The 15,036-nt window shown below is 39.7% G+C and overlaps 1 protein-coding gene across 1 annotated transcript in view; it reads left to right on the top strand.

Annotated features, from left to right (window-relative positions):
* Positions 1-10,350: 10,350 nt before the first annotated feature.
* Positions 10,351-15,036, top strand: part of LOC134568288 (SRSF protein kinase 3-like) — a 72,244-nt gene continuing 67,558 nt past the window's right edge. The window contains exon 1 of the mRNA XM_063426747.1: positions 10,351-10,589. The gene's annotated coding sequence lies outside the window, so the exon portion shown is untranslated. The remainder of the gene's footprint in view (positions 10,590-15,036) is intronic.

Here is a 15,036-nt window from a genome sequence, read left to right as displayed (position 1 = left end):
AAAACAAAACATTTCTTTAAAAAGGTGGATGCTAATAATTATGTTCTGTACAATAGCGGCCACTATACTCCCTGGCTTAATAATATCCCTAAGCTACAGAGAATTAGGAGAAACTGCACTGATAAAGAAAAATTTGAGGAACAAGCCAAGGTAATTATAGACAAATTTAAACAAAAAAAGTATCCACAACAGATTTTAGAAAAAACATATAATTAAGTGATCAGTTTAGAACCTGGTCATTTATTAAATAAACAAAATAATATAGAAAATGTAAATAAGAAAAAAGAAATGATATTACCTCTAGTTTTTTACTTTAATCAGGATTGTAACAAAATAAGATCTATAATCAACAAACACTGGCATGTCCTTAAAAAAGATAATGAACTTAAAGGACCACTCTAGTGCCAGGAAAACATACTCGTTTTCCTGGCACTAGAGTGCCCTGAGGGTGCCCCCACCCTCAGGGACCCCCTCCCACCCGGCCCTGGAAAGGGGTTAAAACTTACCTTTTTCCAGCGGTGGGCGGAGAGCTCTCCTCCGATCCTCCTCTTCTCCTCCCCATCGGCTGAATGCGCACGCGCGGCAAGAGCTGCGCGCGCATTCAGCCGGTCACATAGGAAAGCATTCATAATGCTTTCCTATGGACGCTTGCGTGCTCTCACTGTGATTTTCACAGTGAGAATCACGCAAGCGCCTCTAGCGGCTGTCAATGAGACAGCCACTAGAGGAAATAGGGGAAGGCTTAACCCATTCACAAACATAGCAGTTTCTCTGAAACTGCTATGTTTATGAAAAAATGGGTTAACCCTAGAAGGACCTGGCACCCAGACCACTTCATTAAGCTGAAGTGGTCTGGGTGCCTAGAGTGGTCCTTTAAGAAAATAATTCCAGAGAAGCCTTTTATTACTTTTAGAGGAGCACCTAATTTTAAACGTATTTTAACTTTTAACCATCCAAAAAAAGTAATTCCTAAGACCTTTTTGGATAATAAAAAAGGGTTTTATTCATGTAATAAATGTGCAGGATGTAGATGTAGTAGAAACGCAACTTTGAAAGGTATTAGTAAGTTCATAAGTAAAACAAATGAGGCAGATTTTTTTATAAATTATTTTATTACTTGTTTTAGTAAAAATGTAATTTATTTATTAATATGTCCTTGTGGATTTCAATACGTAGGGCGAACAATTCGCCCACTACACAAAAGAATATACGAACATGTGAATAATATCACTAAGGGTTACGATAATCACAGTGTCTCTGCACATTTTAAGAAATATCACAACAAAGATCCTAAGGGCTTAGTATTTTTGGGAATAGAGATGGTTAAGAAGTTGTGGCGAGGAGGGAATCATATTATAGATATAGGAAAAAAAGAGATGCAGTGGGTCCACAGCTTAAATACTTTAGAACCTAGGGGGCTGAATATAGAATTTGATTTGTTTAATTTTTTAGGCTAAAATATTAATAATTTAGGCTTCTACCAAAAAGAGTAAAGAAAGAGAAATTCCTTCATTTTTAAATATTTTCTAAATATTTTTTTTATAATTTTTCTAGATAATTGTTCAGTTCAAAATGTATTACTATATCGTAATGGATATATGTACTGATTTTCTATTCTCTATATTTTATACAGCAATTATGCATTTTTCTAATGCTATAAATATATTTTTTTTACTACTTGCAATAAGATGGAATTTTCAAGTAAGGTGATTTTATTGCTTTTATATGTTATGTACTGTTTCTTTAAATTTTAAATGTATTTTTGTACATAAGGTTTATTTGGACTATGATATAGTGGGATTGGCCATATACAATTGTAAGCCAATAGATTTTTATACCAATAGGTTTTAACAGATAACATTTTGAAATAAAGTTGTTTTTTAATTAGCTTTTCGTATTTAAGAGGTACACAGTGTTAAAAAGTGGTTGGGGGGGGCGGAGCCTAACCACGGACCCGATCAGACGCCATTTCTAGCAGCTCCTCAGCTTCCAAACCTAATCCTGCCGATATCGGCAATACTACCAACAATCCAGCCACAGCACTCACCGAACTGGATCCAGCAGGGCAAGAGGAACCGACTGATGCCTTTTTTCCAGGCACCAAAAACAACGAGGAGGAAGCCCAGGTCTGAGGCCTACCGAGCACTCCACAGCCTGGAAGGAATACTGGGGAGCTTTACCGCGAGCAGAGCAGACAGCCCGCAACTCCAAACACTGCCAGCCTCACCAGCACCAATGCCAGGGAAAGGTAGGCGCTCACAAAAGCCCCAAAACCAGGCAGAAGGTCAGGATATAGGGGCCATGTTACAGAGGCCCGCCCAACTCAGACCCACTCCCGCGGAAAACACGCAAGCTAGGGACATGGGCACAGCAGCAGGCCATGACAGACCTGGAAGCTCACAATCCCCACAAACCCCTCAAGCTGAGCAACATGAGCAGCCAGATGACTCAGCACCCACCACAAAAAGGGATTTAAAACTTCTCCTGCCAGAAATACACAAGTTACTGGCGGCGGACTCCGCTCAAGTTAAAAAGGAGGTGCAGGCAGTCACTGAGAGAGTGCGAACCTCAGAGGAGGACATAATAACAGTGCAAACCCACCTAACCACCGTGGATACCTCTATACAAGAGCTTCAAGCCCAAAACCAGACCCTGTCACTCAGGCTTGCAACCCTGGAAGACCGCCAGAGGCGTACACATATCAAGATCAGGGGCATACCCTCAGCGGTCACGGCAGCAGAACTGCCACACTACGTTAGAAGACTGGTGACAACAGTCATGTCTCACACTGTGGCCAAACGAATAAACATAGACAGTGTATACTGTCTCCCAAGCCCTCCTCAATGCACAACGCCTTTGGCACGAGACGTCATTCTCAGATGCGTCACGCTACCTGATAAGCTCCAAATTATGGCGGCCATCAAAGATAAGGCACCGCTCACATTCGAGAACTCAAGCCTCACATTCTACCAGGACCTTACAAGGGCCACCCTCCAGATCCGTAAAAGTTATGGGCCTGTCACAAGCCAGCTTAGAAACGCAGGTCTGGCTTACCACTGGGGAGCGAACGGCTCCTTAACAGTGACTCAGAACGGGACTACACATATGCTACCGAGTTTGGGAGCTGCACAGACTTTTTTGAGTACACTTGGTCTGCTGCACCCGACCGCACCTTCCACCTCCGAACACCAGGCGACCTCATGGGACCCAGCGTCCGTCACACCATTCACCCCGAGAGAGAGGAACCCACAGCCAGAGACACCGTGACTGCGGGATGCTAACTCCCGAGGACTATCTTTGCAACTCAATGTTATCTTATTTTGTTTTATTTCAGTGTTTATTCGTGGTAGATTTAACTGTATAGAGGGTATTTTAGTCCCCCGCTTAAATATGGCAACACTACACAGTGCCCTCACGGGCCGGAGCCCAGCACAAGCAAGGGCAGATTAGGCTGACAAGCATATCCACTAACACCAAATGGCATATCTTTCCCCCACACCCTTCCCCCCCCACCGCCCCCTTGGGTCAGGGGCCACAGCGTGGTTACATATCCCTTTACCTCAACACCACATTATTAAGAGCGCACATGCTCACATTACTCGCGATAAGCAACCACCTCTTCAACCTGCAACCAGCATGATATTACATATTTTACACATGACAAGTGCCTGCAACCCGCAACCCCAACCATCAACATGCACTACCTCAGGGCATAGGTCGTAAACAACGCACACAGGGACCGCAATCAGAGCAAATCGTAAGCAGAAGCTCACTATAGAGCGACATCTCTCTAGCAGTCCCCAAACAAAGTTTAAGCATGTACCAAAAAGAAAAAATGATGCTGTTTAAAAAATTAATTATCGCACCAGTTCTAAGAGTAATGCTATACTCAATGTTATACTTGTATCTGAATCAACGTGTTTTTCAATTTTTTATGTGTCCAACCTTGTATTAAAACAAAGCATCCTGAAAAATAAAGAATTAAAAAAAAAAAAAAAAAAGTGGTTGGGAGTTCACAATAAAGACTATTTGATGCTAATAAGCTAAACACACCCATGGAGATGTGTATAAAAGATCGAAGAGGAAGATAACGGACACATCTGATGAAGCCGTGAACACGGCGAAACGCGTCATCACGCTAATTACGCACCACGCATTACGCACAACTGGTAACTCCTCCTCCCGGAAGTCTGAATCGGAGACAGTGGCCACAGTATCGGCGGAATACTAAGGGACTTGTCGACACCCCAAAGTACATACGACCTGCTTTATTTTGATCACGTACTGTATGCAGAGGAAGGTGAAGTACCTGTGCTAAGCTGGGCATTAAATATGTGAAAATAATCTTTTGTCCGTGCAGTCTTTTTCCTTAAGGAAATATTTGAAGAAGCTGATACAGCTAGAGCAGGCTTTTTCTGCTCTATCTTTGTGAGTGTAAATTTGATATCACTATACTAATAAGTCTTTTAAAATAGATTTACACTATTATTGCTTTTTTGTCTCTCCCTTTTACATGTTCATTGCTATTGGAGAGGACACATATATGTATGTATAATTTTATTTAACACTTTGAGTGCACTTTGTATATTTTTGTACTTTATCACAAATTGCACTTTTGGCACTTTAGAAATTTGGTCTTAAAGACACAGCGCACCTTTTGGAGTTGTTTTGTATTGTTGTAAGAGTGTTGTGTTGGAGCTTTACACTTGTTAAGGTGCAGCTTTTTCTGTTTTTACAATATTTCTTGACATTTGCATTTAGACTTTTAGACAATCTTTACCAGCGCCTATTTTTTACTTGTTTTTGGTGTATATATGTCTTCCATGTCCGCCAGTTGTGCTTGCTGGTCGGCACACTGCTTGCGCAGGGCGTTCAGTGCGGCATCTGTGGCATTTTGCGCCAGCGTTGTACCTTTCGCGCCCTCCTCCACTGCTGCCACCCTGTTGGTTAGCGTAGCAATATCCTCCCTCACCATTGCCATATCTGCCTGAAACATGATCTTGATTTCTTTCACCAGGGCTTTGATATCCGCTTTGGTGGCGGGTGCTGAGTCTCCCTGATCCAGGGGTCCCTGAGGTGTCTGGCGCCCTCGGCTCAGTATGGAGGGTTCAGTGTAGTGGCTATCCTCGTCTGAGGATTCGAGGTGTAAGCCTCCGGCACCATCTAAGGATTTGTCGGCCGCGTGGCTGCGCGAAGAAAAGCCCCGATATCTCCAGATCATGCGCTCGGATCTGCCCGCTGTTTTTTGTTTTTCTTACCCATGATATAGGGAGTCCGTGCCCCGTCTTTGGTGAGCTGGTGAGCCGGTATTTATTGCCTCTGGGCAGCGTTTTTGCGGCTCGATGCACGGAGCAGCAGTGCTGTGCGACTATCCTGCTTGGGTGCTGGCTCCGCCCCCCTTATTTTATGTTTTTGGGTATTTTTATGTTTTATGATTTTATTTTTGCCTTTCTGTCCCTGGGAGATAATTAGCTTACCAGTCTTTAACGCAATTATCTCTCAGGCCCAGAGATTCCCGGGAGGGGCTTGTGGTGAAGACAATGGAGGCTGTGTTTGGATGCATTAAACCAATTGTACTTCCAGAGCTATGTGTCATCTAGTTACTGGGAGGGGAAGGGCTATAATCACTGCTTAGCACCTTGTTCCCGCTCATGTAGGATTTGGCGTGGATAGTCCTTGTAAGGACTAGAGCTCCCAGGACTGTGTGTCATCCAGTCCCTGGGATGGAACAGAGCTAGTCCCCTATCCTCTTCCAGGACGGAGAGGCACTAGGAGGACCCCAGTCAAGCCACGGCAACTGGGGCAGAAGCACAGAGGTTTTCCCCTGTTCCAGCTTGGAAGCGGTCCTTGGTTGGGGTACAGGGAGCTCCACTACATTGTATATCTACCTTTGCCCAATTCTGCCCTAGAGAATTATTACAGACAATGGAAACACTAAATACTGCATTGTGTGTTAAAGGGACCCTGTCACGCATAAAACATAAAGTTGTTAGAATATGATATAAAATCATTAATAATCCTAAATTATTTTATCAAAATTTTAACATTTAATGTTTGTTATTTTTTTTATGTATATCCAGGGGTGTAGATATTATTTTACCCAATTTAATGGTACTCATTTTTTTTATCAACCTCAGTAAGGATGAAAGGCTGGAATGGCCCAACTGGGCAGTGCACGTGTGACTTGGGGACTCTGTAGCTGGAGTTTTATCCACTGAACTATCTCATCATCATCTAGCCAAAGGATTAACAAGTGTATAGAATGACACATATAGGAGGGGGGACCTGCGCCACAAGCTGTCTTCACAGAAACTCAATGTAAACATGCCACATGGCAATGTCTGCAGTTGATCCCACAATGCTTTGCTCTAGGCTAACAGGATTTAACCACTACTATGTTTTTAAACTACCTTCTAATCAAGTCACTTAATATATATTTCACTTGTACAATGTATATATAACATTTTAGTCAATTAGACTCAACTACTGTATGACAAAGTCCCTTTAAAACATTTTTGTTTGTTTGTGAGGTGTTTCTATTTAAACCTTTGTCAGAGGAGTGAACAGTCCTTAGCTACTTATCCAGCACTTAAAAGGTTAACAGACAAACATAATAGCCTTCAGTTTTTGGCTATCGCAAAGTTAAATATATATCCAGCCATATGTGCTTCTGTCTTCACTTCCTTGATGGACAGCAACCATACGTTCATCTTAGTAGACGGGAAAAGCTACTGGCTGCCTTCCAGTACATTTTATTGTCAATCTCACATGATAAGGAAAGTTAAACTGGCTCAAACACTTTATCCTCTCCCCTCCATTGCTTTTTGACCCCTCTTGAAAACAAAATGAATCACGCACCAGCATGATTTAGCATAGGCATGCCTTTAGTTAAAGGATATTTTATAGGAACACAGCAATAGTGTCCAAGAGATTATTAGCTTTATAAAGGCCCACATTTTGGGGGTTATTCATTAAACTGGAGATACCCAAGAATTGATGATGCAAATGCAAACTTTTGTACGAAACAGCTGATCTAGAAGAGTAGACGACATGGAAAATGTTTTCCAAATTTTGGTCTAGAATATTGAGGTTTATTCATTAAAAAGGGGAAAATGTGTAAAAGTTGACAAGGGAATTTCAAATCATAGGCCATAATATGTCAAATGGAAAAATAAGTGAGATTGACTCATTATTTGCTTATTTGCCTACATTGACCTTTGTTCTAAATTCCCTTTTTAACATATAAACCCCACTGACAAACTGAAATGTCTAGAAATGAGGATAGTCATTAGATCATAAACAGGAGGAAGGAACCATATTCAAGTAGAGCCATGTCTTGTCTCAAAATGTCTTCCCGATTGGAAGGTAGACAGCTTAATGCATTTTGAAACTGTTTAAAAAATAAACAGTATAAGAAATATACAGTATAACAAATCAGGTAGCTATTTTTGGTATTTTGAATCTAACCTAATTTCACCTATCTTAATCTTAATACATTTTGAAACTGTGAAATATACAGTATAACAGATTATGTAGCAATGTTACTCTGGGCGCCAATACTACAAACTCTTTATTTTTAGAAATGCGTCTTCATCACTGTTTAAATTTTCCCAAAACATGAATTCACATAGTTGCGAATCCAACATGCTCTTATGAATGTCCCAACAGGTTTTGTTCTTAACTTTTGCCTTTACCCACATGGATTTCACTGACTGTGTGTGGACACCTGTCTTACAAAGTTCAGTGAGTGATTTCCACCCAAATGTAAGTCATCTTCATCAGATAGATGATTGGATGATCGCCATTCGTCAGCGTGCCAGGCCGAATATCCTGTTTAAAGGACCACTCTAGTGCCAGGAAAACATACTCGTTTTCCTGGCACTAGAGTGCCCTGAGGGTGCCCCCACCCTCAGGGTCCCCCTCCCGCCCGGCTCTGGAAAGGGGAAAGGGGTTAAAACTCCTCCGATCCTCCTCTTCTCCTCCCCGTCGGCTGAATGCGCACGCGCGGCAAGAGCTGCGCGCGCATTCAGCCGGTCACATAGGAAAGCATTCATAATGCTTTCCTATGGACGCTTGCGTGCTCTCACTGTGATTTTCACAGTGAGAATCACGCAAGCGCCTCTAGCGGCTGTCAATGAGACAGCCACTAGAGGAAATAGGGGAAGGCTTAACCCATTCACAAACATAGCAGTTTCTCTGAAACTGCTATGTTTATGAAAAAATGGGTTAACCCTAGAAGGACCTGGCACCCAGACCACTTCATTAAGCTGAAGTGGTCTGGGTGCCTAGAGTGGTCCTTTAATAATGGGTATTAACACATGGCTACTTCACTCTGGAACAGCAATAAGGAAGCAGTCATTCGTTTCTTAAATTCCTCCAAAAACCCATTGCTCTGGCAATATACGGACAATGTTGCTTTTCCTTTAAGAAAATAAACTTTCGTCTATTTCTACTGTCACTGTAGAATTCTTTAGACTAGCAGCTACACAGACCTCTTTCGTAATTATTCTAGTTAACACATGTATTCTTGTTTATCTGATGTTAATGCTCATAAAACGAAATTGTTGTGTACTGGTGACTCCATGAATATACTACAAATATAGCTGTTTTGAAGTCTAATTTAGGAGCTGTGAACCACATATTAGAATGTATCAGTATGTCTTCTCGGCATCTTCGTTTAACATCTCCATCTCTCTCTTCCTGTTAATGCCAATGTCATCTCATGACCTGAAGAGCAATTTCTTTGCGCATGTAAAACTTTTTTTTCCTGTAGGAAATGTATGTCTGTTTCTCGGTCTTTAACCAATGTTGATAAAGCAAGGAAATTCATTACTGAAATGGGTTATAGGAACACTACTGAACTGAACCATGTTAATGATACGAGAACAACTGATGGACTTTAACCGTTGCAGAACGTTTGATTGAGTTAACGGTTAAATGGTTCTAAAACGGTTAAAATCCAAAAGAGTGGAGGGCAGATTACAGGAAAGATTTGGATCTGTAACCCATTTCAGTAATGACTTTCCTTGATTTATTGACAATAAGTGTATTCAGGTCAGGCAAGAAACATCGAAAGATCGCAGTGTAGCTCAGTCAACGAGAGTCTCCACTTCACAGCCAGTCATTGTCCTCTTCCTTTCTGTATAGTATATCAAAGATTTGCTAAGGTAAATGGGAACAGATATTATGAGACTATTGATTGGCTGTGGGGTGGAGTCAGCTCTGAACCTAAGGCCACATTGACCTCACATTGGCTGAGCACTTACTCAGTAGTCTAATCATAGTACTAGCGTTGTCTAACTTACTAGTCTAATAGTAGTAGCAGAGTAGTCTAATAAAGAAGTAACTTTGTGAAAAGAGAGAGTGTGGCTAATGTGGAAACAATACCGCATTAATATGAAGCCAAAACCTATCAAATACTCTAGTGATATCGCCTGGAGTGTCCTTTTAAACAACTAGTGAAATCCAGGAAGAAAGCAGGGTTGAGAGATCTAGGACAGCAAAGGCACAGATCTTATGATTTCCCATGTAACTTACATAGTGATGACTTGCGTTTTTGAGCTACAATGCTACTCGTCCCATTCGAATGTAAGTCAAAAAAACATAAATGCAAGTTTCTATAGTTACATAAAACAAAAGCAAAACACAAGATGTTTATTTTTGTAATGAATAATTCACTTATTAAAAATGTTTCCTGCAACTTTTGTTAAAAAAAAAAAAAAAAAAACATAAGTAGAAATTTATATAATATATGTTACAAAAGTTACCAAACAAGATTGGGAGCAACCTCTATGCCTTTTACATTATCTAGTTCAAGTTAGATTTGAGATAACTAATTTCTAAAGTGTAAATTTTGGAAAATCATTTTAATCCATTTAAGCTTTTTTCCACTGCATAGCTTCTAATTGTGATTATGTGCTCTGTACGCTGCCACTGAACATGTTGCCGCTTTCTAAGAATCCTAATACTATAATGAAGAATATTGCAAGAGCATGCATGAGAAAAAAAGTGTCCGACTACAAAACACTTTTTCAACTTGTAATTAATTAAGATGGATGAATTAGAAAGAATGGCAGTTATTATTTTAACGTATGCAGTGGCCTCGGTCACGTCCGTTTGGTATAATTAGAGATCACCCAGATGCATGAGTCGTTGGACTCTCCAGAATGCCAGACTGATGTCAGGTGTATGGGCACATGGTTTATTGTATATAGGAGATGAAAGCGTTAAAACAGGTGCAACTCTAAGATGACAGTAACCTGATCACCGGTCAGCTGTCTCGAGTTTATGATCACTCCCCCCCCCTCGCCAACAGTTCAACCCCTGCTGCAAACTCTAAAGGACCAAACATGATTTGAAATTTTGAAATGACTCCCACCTCTTTTCCCTCACTACATTCCTTCTTTCGTTCAGAGGAAATCATTCCCTACTCTGAACTGCTGTGAACTAAAAGGATAACTAATCACAGCCTTGCCCTCTTGCAGGCTCGATGACTTTGCAGAAGACATTAAGGCCTATCCAACAACTTTGGTTCTAAAGTTCATGATTAACTGTGGATTGAAATAAACGATACGTGAAGAGCTTTCAAGGCAAGTATGATAAATTTTATAATTTCCCAATTAATGGCTTTGAGTATTATGCTGAATTTTACTTGATTTTCATGTATATCTTTCTAGATGGGGGATTTCAGTGCCTGTCACTAGACTTAATGTTTTGAAATACACAAAAGGTTAACAGCACAGATTTTCTGGATGTCTAGTACATTTGGCTTTGCAGAAAAACAAACAACATTGGCCCAGTAGATGTCTTGGTCCCTTTTAGGTTAGTGGGACATCACAGGTATGTCCACGAGATTATGTCCATGTAGAACACTGATTTGTTTTTATTTTGTCCAAGACATGGCTAAAATGTTTATTAAGTAAATTATGAACTGTGGAGTATTGAAAAAGAATGTGATTCTTTGGGTTCTGATTATTATTTATATTGGTACTGCAAGAGCAATTTGGGCACTAGTGAACTCGTTTGTTTGTATTTTTTTTCTTGTTCATTGTCGGATTTGCCCTGACATTGTTATATATGTACTTCTTAATTTTTCAACAAACTCTTAATGACAGAAGAAAGAAAAAAATGCTATTTTTTTTTCTCCAGAACAGCCAAGGTGTAAAAAGTAGGGTTTTTTTTCCCCAAGATGGCTGTTTTAACCTAAAATTTGCAATTATGTTGATAGTGCACCACAGTTGCCAGTTTAATTAATAAAGCTGCAATTGACTAAAGACTGTCAGTGCTAGCTGCATTTACGATAATTATATTTAAATAAAACAAAATCGCACTGGGTCATGCTTGAAAATAGAGGGAAAACATATCGATAGGTTTAGTGCTGTAGTGTAGTACTTATGTAATTTGGATTAACTCGCTTGTTATACACTGCCTGGACAAAAAAAAAAGTCACCACCATAAAAAAGGTGATACACTCTAATATTTCGTTGGACCGCCTTTAGCTTTGATTACGACACGTATTCGCTGTGGCATTGTTTCATTAAGCTTCTGCAATGTCACAAGATTTATTTCCATCCAGTGTTCATTTTTCACCAAGATTTTGTATTAATGATGTGAGAGTTGGACCACTGCGCAAAGCCTTCTCCAGCACATTCCAAAGATTCTCAATGGGGTTAAGGTCTGGACTCTGTGGTGGCCAATCTACGTGTGAAAATGATGTTGCATGCTCCCTAAACCACTTTTTCACAATTTCAGCTGATGAATCCTGGCATTGTCATCTTGGAATATGTCCGTGCCATCAGGAAAGAAAAAATCCATTGATGGAATAACCTGGTCATTCAGTATATTCAGCTAGTCAGCTGACCTCAATCTTTGGGCACATAATGTTGCTGCACATAGAGCTGACCAATTGCAGCAATCTCCGATCATAGCACTGCCCCCACAGGCTTGTACTGTAGGCACTAGGCATGATGGGTGCATAACTTCACATGCCTCTCTTCTTACCCTGATGAACCCATCACTGGTGGTTCCCCACTATCCTTCCAGTTTTTAATAATGCGTTGGACAGTTCTTAACCCAATTTTAGTTGTTTCTGCAATCTCCTTAGATGTTTTCTCTGCTTGATGCAAGCCAATAATTTGGCCCATCTCAAACAGACTAACATCTTTTTTGGTTGTTTAAGAAATGAGAAGTTACTCATTGCATCAGTTGGGGTTAAATAACTTGTTGCCAGCTGAAAGATAATCGCCCATGCAGTAACTATCCAATAGGGAGGCTCTTACCTATATGCTTAGTTAAATCGAGGTGGCGACTTTTTTTTGGCCAGGCAGTGTATTTAATTTCGGAGAGTTTGTAATTGATACTTCTGTAATGGTTCTGTAGATGGTCTGAATATCTGGACCAAAGAAGGCAATGTGATATTTGTTGAGTAGGTGACTGTAAAAAATGTTTTGTGACATGTGGTGATCTGTATACTAAACCCAAAGTTATGCTGTGATCATCCGCAGAGATTTATAAGTGAGGTGAGCTCAACCACAAGTCTCCTAGAAGTAAAAAGCTAAACTGCTCAGAACTATGTGCAGCATGGCCAATGTAATTAAAAAAGTCAACTGTATGCCAATTACTGCGCTGGATTATATTACCAAAGAGAGCTTTAACTCCTATTACACTGCAGTTTCCTAAAGTCTATAAGAACATACTATTCAATGAACAGAGAAGTACATATCTCTTCTAATAAAACAGAGCCCAGTCAATGCATTGAGTTCAGGTCTGACAAGGTTATTAACTAAAGGTTATGCACTTTAATTAAGGTTTAACATGGAATTGTCAAAAATTCAAAGTTAATTAAAGTGAACTTTACATTTTAGGCCAAATTTTTGAACGGAAAACCCATTTGACTTGGAGAATCATTTCATTTGAGATTACAATTCCTGACAATTCTCAATTTAGTGTATAACCATACGTGAATAAAAAAAACAAAAAACTTTGAGAGGTTTAGTTACCAAAAATTTTAATCATCAGGAACTCAAAATGGATTCAAATTTTAGACCAAAGTAGCTGAGGTAGAATCATAGCTGACATAGAGAATGTCTCTAATTCAGCTCTTTTGGCCTTAATACAGCTCTGTCACCATATGGGTCTTTGCATGTTTTGCAGAGACCCTTAGATGGTTTTTACTTCACTTGCATTCTTGTGTGGCTGCGAAGTGCAGGGGCAGGTAGTTTTTACTTACCTGAACCTGTTAATGGGTAGTGCCATCTTCTTCCATGAGATCCTGTTGCTTTATCTGCCAGCATGAACAATGCTTTTTCTGCCAGAAAAAAGAAAAGAGGATAGAGATGTACTGTCGTGCATGCGCGAGAGATCAATGCTAATGTCTATGGAGTATCTGGAGCTCTACCTTTTTCTCAAGCTTTGTTTGCAAAAAAAAAAAAAGTATAATGCACACACTAAAAAAGGGGTATTACTTGCTGCAAGGTGCTCCAGAAAGGTAGGGCCAATCCCTGAAGACATCAAATGGGAAAAAAGGAATATCAGGCACACCTGAGGTTTCTTCTAAAAGGCAGTCTTTTTATTCCAAACAAGAAAGTGGAGACAACGTTTTGGCTCCTCTCTGAGCCTTTATCAACTTTGATAAACACATAAAACATTTAACCTGGCAGAGTGGCTTTAAATATCAAATACACTTCCAGGGTTCAAGATTAATTCAAAGTGAATTTCAAACTAAACGTCAAAGTAGCCATCCTGGAAACATTCTCTAAATCCACTCTGTTTTCAGTTCAGCTATTCTGACCTTAAAATTTACTTTGAATTCTCACTAGTAAATAACCCAGTGAGTGGTTTTTGTCATTTAAATTTGTGTAAAGTATCATTTGAAGCAATTGTGATCTCAGGAGTTGTTGGAAAGTGGTATATCTTTTTCACACCCATAGCTGTTGACAGGTACTGTATAGCGCTGATATGAGAAAACTTCAAAAGTGAGTCACTTATTGGGTGTCTTTGACCAACGTGGTGAGAGCAGTTTATCATATCTTAACACTCTTCATGGGTTCTCAGGGGTAATCTGACCTGCCATGAGTTATGGTAGAGTGTTATAGAATCTAATATAAGCATTGCAATCCTGTTACAATCTTTGAAGGAAAATTATAGCAAAATTTAAATTGGACATTCTGACCACCCTTAATGCATTGTTATGTACAATTCCTGTATCCTAGTATTTATGAATAAAATCAGAAAATTAATATAGAAACACATACTAGAAAATGTGTAAACTCTAAACATTTATATACATTGTTTAAAGGGTAAATGTCCATTCTTTCTCATATTGTTTCCTCTTCCTCAGAATCCGTTCTTCTTTTCTTCATTTCAGATATACGTCTATTTACTTAGATTGTTTCCCTACACTTAGTATTGCTGACAAAAGGTTGAGATTAAGGCAAGCTTCACCTTTTGTTAGCTTGACAAAGGAAGTGGAACTTGCTTTAACCCCTTAAGGACCAAACTTCTGGAATAAAAGGGAATCATGACAGGTCTCACAGGGCATGTGTCCTTAAGGGGTTAAATGGATTCCATAGAGTTAGAAATACAAAGTTTAAGTTGTATTCTTAAAAGAATATTGATTATAGTTATAAAGAAATAAGATCCCTGATAGTACAGGGTCTTATGGTGTGTCCATAGAATCTTAGATAGGGGATAACCCTTAATGTCAAAATGAATGTAGGAACTGCTGGTGGGCCCAAGCCCAATACAAGACAGGGCTCAGGGGTACCAAGGAAGATTCTATGAGTTTACTCTTGTATGGAAATAAAAACACCTTTATTATAGGGTACACATTCCCCAAAAAGATAAAGGAAACTTATAAATAATGCTAACACATCTAATAAAATAAATCGAGAGAGGTAGTAATATATACAAATGAGACAGGAGTGAGCAATAGGATACCTAAGACCCTTTGACCAGGGTTAACTTGTGTATCTGAGAGGTCTGTGTAAAATACAGACACGGCTAGTTGAGGGCTAAAAAAGCCCCTAAAAGAAATAG

The sequence above is a fragment of the Pelobates fuscus genome, chromosome 7, assembly GCF_036172605.1.
Source record: "Pelobates fuscus isolate aPelFus1 chromosome 7, aPelFus1.pri, whole genome shotgun sequence".
Lineage (NCBI taxonomy): Eukaryota > Metazoa > Chordata > Amphibia > Anura > Pelobatidae > Pelobates > Pelobates fuscus.
Note: the sequence above shows the minus strand (reverse complement) of the source record. Positions and strands in the feature narration are given on the sequence as shown.